We start from the raw sequence: 5,000 nt of genomic DNA on the forward strand, positions 1-5,000 counted from the left end.
GATCCGTCCAGCTCAAATAGGCAACCAAATATAGTCCTAAACAGCTGTCCTAAACCTTGTCTGTTTTTGAATTTTTGAAAATGGAAAGCAGAGGAACAGAAGGACTATCCATTCTGTTCGTGTCGGTTGCGCCTAGGGACCACCTACCGATCTGTATTCTGTCCACTGGTTTTTAAATCCCTCCCTTGTTACGGACACGGTGGAATCCTATAGGCCGAGAGTCGTACCCACCTCTTCAAATCTATTGGTTAGCGTTGCATCGGTAGGAATGTTTTAACGCACCATGAGTTGAGCAGAGTTTTAGTCCGAGAGAAGCGGTGCAACGGGAATGAACAGACCCGCACGCGCGTAACATAATAATCCAACCGTCAGTTTTCTTTATAAACATTTTTTTTTTTATTTTTAATGACAAGGACAATTTACACCTACGTTTACAGACAATATGACAATCAAGTGTGGAACGTTTTGAATAGGACTGCTATTATTGAGACATTGACCAGAACCCATCGCTGTCTGTCTGTCTGTCTTTTAAACCGGAGAGCGAGAACCGACAAGGACGTGCCGCTATACGGGAACGTGTAACACTGGGCATCAGTGCAGCTCACCGGACCGGTAAACACGTCTCTAATAACCACCGTGGATCTATATTTTCCATTTGGAATATTCACAGCTCTTCTCTCAGAAACATTCTCCTCGAAGAACCCGGTGACTCACCGCGAGGGAAGGCAAGCCTCTGCATTCTAATCAGCCGCACCGGGAGAACGGAGAGGAGAACGGAACGAGCTCATTGACATTACAGTCATACTTTTTGTGGAGCACTTCTACTTCGGTAGCTGAACCCGCACCACTCGTAGCGCTGCTAGTCTGCGTCGGTCGGAGCTGGTTTGCTGGCTTCATTCTCACCACCCGGAGAAGGAATAGCAGGGTGACAGACCAAGCGACGGGATTGGGTTTTAACATAAACCAAAACCAGGGATTATTTGTATTTTTGTATTTAACCTGATACCTTTCGGTAAGTGGATGTGTTTTACCCCTCCTCTGGTCTACTGTCGTAGCGCAGGTGTTTCCTATAGGATTGATATTCTCACCAGGCAGGCTATAAGGCGTTTCAAACGGATAACGGGAGTTTTTTACCAAACCTCTCCTGTCTCTCGGTGTTGATGCAACAGCTTCTGAGACGCCACGAGCCTCGCCAGCCCAGAAGAGCTGGAACGGAATAAATAGGAGGCTTGATTCTAGTCTTGTTTTGTGTCTCGCTAGTTATGACTTCCCTTTGGATCGTTTTATATAGGCGGATTATGCTAATTTGGTAATGCGTGTAAGAGGCTCATTTTAACGCGTTTCTATTCATAAGGGTTACTCAAATCGGGCGGCTATATACCTATTGATTTAGATTTGGCTATACATTTGTCTGTTTCTTTAGTTATAAACTGCCGAATGTGTCACAGGGGAAAAAATGACATATTTATTCATACTTATGACCGTTGTCATCTACATCCTAATAACCCATTTGAATATCCTACTGAAGCGCATGTGTCAGATTTCCTATAACACGCGGGTAGTTTATAGATGACATGTCCATACGATCAAAGGACAACAACACAAAGCAGTATTGTGTATCATCAGCACTGCGCCTCCCCGACGCTTCTCAAGGTTACCTAATTGACAGACTATCCCCATCCATTGTGGCAATGATTTACGCATTTAGTTGTGCGTTTCATGTTGAAGGACTCAGTCACTGCATATTCACCCATAGCTAAGGATATAATTATCAAGTCAAGGCGGTTCATTATGTCTAGTATATTGCTATATAAATACACTTTATTAACATATAACGCTATTACACCCCTTTGTGTTTCAGGCAAGAGAGCGACAGAGAGAGAGAGCACGGGAACGCATAACGGCTATTCTATCCGGTTGGAGACAGACCGGGTTACGATTATTCCTGAGATGAGCCCTAGGCGTTCAACTGAATTTAAATTAGGTGTCCACGAGCACCATCGTTTTCTATAAAGGAAAGGAGAGCGAGAGAGACAGAGAGAGAAAAGGGGAATTTAAATCGGTGCTCTAGAATGACTTCTACATTCCACGATGAACGGAACTGTGTGTTTGATCCTGAATGGTAGAAATCACCCATTTTGTGTTGGAGAAATCAACAGGTCGGAGTCGGAGGTGTAAAAAAAAAAATCGCACCAAATTAAAGAACCCTCTCACCGAAGGATGTATCTTTCCATTTTATTTTTCCTTCTCCTTTGGGCTCAAGCCCTGGCTTTGAAAAACTTGAATTATTCCGTTAACGAAGAGCAAGGACCGGGAACGGTTATAGGCAACATTGCTAAAGATGCTAAACTCGGTCTCGGGCAAGGAGGACAAGGGAAAAATCAAACTTCAGAGTTCTGGAGAATTCAGCACCGCATCTCATCGATGTGGACCCGGAGAGCGGGCTGCTCTATACCAAGCAACGCATCGACAGGGAAACACTGTGTCGGCGGAACCCCAAATGTCAGCTCTCCATGGAGGTATTTGCTAACGACAAAGAGATCTGCATGATTAAGGTAGATATAGTCGACATCAACGACAACTCGCCCACGTTCCCTTCCGATCAGATTGATATTGACATTTCTGAGAACGCAGCCCCGGGCACCCGCTTCCCGCTTACTAGCGCTCATGACCCGGACGCTGGGGAGAACGGGCTAAAAACCTACCAGATCACACGAGACGACTACAATCTGTTTTCTCTGGATGTAAAATCCCGCGGGGACGGAACTAAATTTCCCGAGTTAGTTATTCAACGGCCGTTAGACCGGGAGGAACGTAACCATCACACCCTCATCCTAACCGCTACGGACGGCGGGGAGTATCCCAGATCAGGAACCATGCAGATTAATGTGAAAGTTATTGACTCTAACGATAACAGCCCTGTGTTTGAACAGCCCTCTTATGTTGTAGAAATCCCAGAAAACTCCCCACCTGGGAAAGTATTGATAGATTTAAACGCCACAGACCCAGACGAGGGTTCCAATGGTCAGGTGGTTTATTCATTCAGCGGTTACGCCCCGGATAGAATCAGAGAACTCTTCTCTATAGATTCTAGAACGGGAGTCATAAAAATACAAGGAGAGATTGACTACGAGGAGAACCCTATTATAGAAATAGATGTTCAGGCTAAGGATTTAGGCCCTAACCCATCCCAGGCCACTGTAAAGTAACTGTGAATGTGATTGACAGGAATGACAACTGGCCCTCCATAGGGTTTGTGTCTGTGAGGCAGGGGCCATTAGCGAGGCAGCCCCACCAGGCACGGTCATCGCCCTGGTCAGAGTCACGGATAAAGACTCTGGGAGAAACGGGAAGCTACAATGTAGAGTCTTGGGGAACGTTCCGTTTAAACTAGAGGAGAACTACGACAACTTCTACACCGTGGTGACGGACAGGCCTCTGGACAGAGAACAGCAGGACGAGTACAACGTCACCATCGTCGCCAAGGACAACGGCACGCCGCCCCTTAACTCCACCAAGTCGTTCACGGTGAAGATTCTAGACGAGAACGATAACGTTCCGCGTTCACCAAAGCTGTGTATCTGCTCCAGGTGCCGGAGAACAACATCCCCGGGAGTATCTGGGTTCCGTCCTCGCTCTAGACCCGGACCTGGGCCAGAACGGAACCGTGTTCTACTCCATCCTCAACTCCAACGTGAGTGGAGGAGATGTCAACACCTTCGTGAACGTGAACGCGGCCAACGGGGCAATCTACGCCGTGAGGTCATTCAACTACGAACAAATCAAATTCTTTGATTTTAAGGTCTTGGCGAAGGATGCTGGGTCTCCTCACCTGGAGAGCAACACCACGGTCAGGGTCAGCGTCTTAGACGTTAACGACAATATCCCCGTCATCGTTCTCCCGCTGCTCCTGAACGACACGGCGGAGATCCACGTGCCACGGAACGTCGGCGTAGGTTACGTCGTCACCACGGTGAGGGCGGTCGACAACGATTACGGCGAGAGCGGGCGGTTGACCTACGAGATCTCCGACGGTAACGAGGAGCATCTGTTCGAGATGGACCCGGTGACGGGCGAGGTACGGACCGCCCACCCCTTCTGGGAGGACGTCAGCCCCACGGTGGAGCTGATCGTCAGGGTGATGGACCACGGGAAGCCCACCCTCACCACCGCCGCACGCCTCATCGTCAAGGCCTACAGCGGACCGCTGCCGGGCGGCGAGCCCCACATCAACGAAGAGCATCACAACTGGGACACCTCGCTGCCTCTCATCGTCACCTTATCCATCATCTCTATGATGCTGCTGGCTGCCATGGTAACCATCGCCGTGAAGTGCAAACGGGAGAACAAGGAGATCAGGACGTATAACTGCCGCATGGCGGAGTACTCTCACCCGCAGCTGGGCAAAGGCAAGAAGAAGAAGATCAACAAGAATGACATCATGCTGGTTCAGAGCGAGGTGGAGGAACGGGACGCCATGAAGGTGGTGAGCTCCCCGTCGCTCGCCACCTCCCCCATGTACTTCGATTACCAGACGCGGCTGCCGCTGAGCTCGCCCAGGTCGGAGGTCATGTACCTCAAGCCCACGGCCAACAGCCTGTCGGTGCCCCAGGGACAGGGCCACGGCGTCGGCTGTCACACGTCCTTCACTGGCCCGGTGACTAACACCACAGATACCCCCAGTAGCAGGATGTCCATTATACAGGTAGGAACAAGAAACCATTCAACTGGGTTTTTATTGATTTATGTGAACCTTTGTTTGTTTAGGTGACCAGGGAAGAGTCACGTTAAGATTCAAATTCCCTTCTTGTTGGAATGGAAATTTGTGTTTGGCTTTACATGTGTCTGACACAGCAAACAGACAGAAAGCAGGACAGCATTGTGATTATCCACCATACTCCTTCCTCCTACCCCTCATCCATCTCCTCTGCTTCAGATCTTTTCCCTCTCTATTTAATGGACTGATATACTGGAGTGTAGGTATAGTGTAACACGAGTGA

General features: G+C 48.7%; 1 pseudogene; it reads left to right on the top strand.

The window, feature by feature from the left end:
• The first annotated feature begins 2,050 nt into the window (after positions 1–2,050).
• The window catches only part of LOC124022418, a 3,047-nt pseudogene continuing 97 nt past the window's right edge, over positions 2,051–5,000 (top strand).

The sequence above is a fragment of the Oncorhynchus gorbuscha genome, unplaced genomic scaffold, assembly GCF_021184085.1.
Source record: "Oncorhynchus gorbuscha isolate QuinsamMale2020 ecotype Even-year unplaced genomic scaffold, OgorEven_v1.0 Un_scaffold_1377, whole genome shotgun sequence".
NCBI classification, from domain to species: Eukaryota; Metazoa; Chordata; class Actinopteri; order Salmoniformes; family Salmonidae; genus Oncorhynchus; species Oncorhynchus gorbuscha.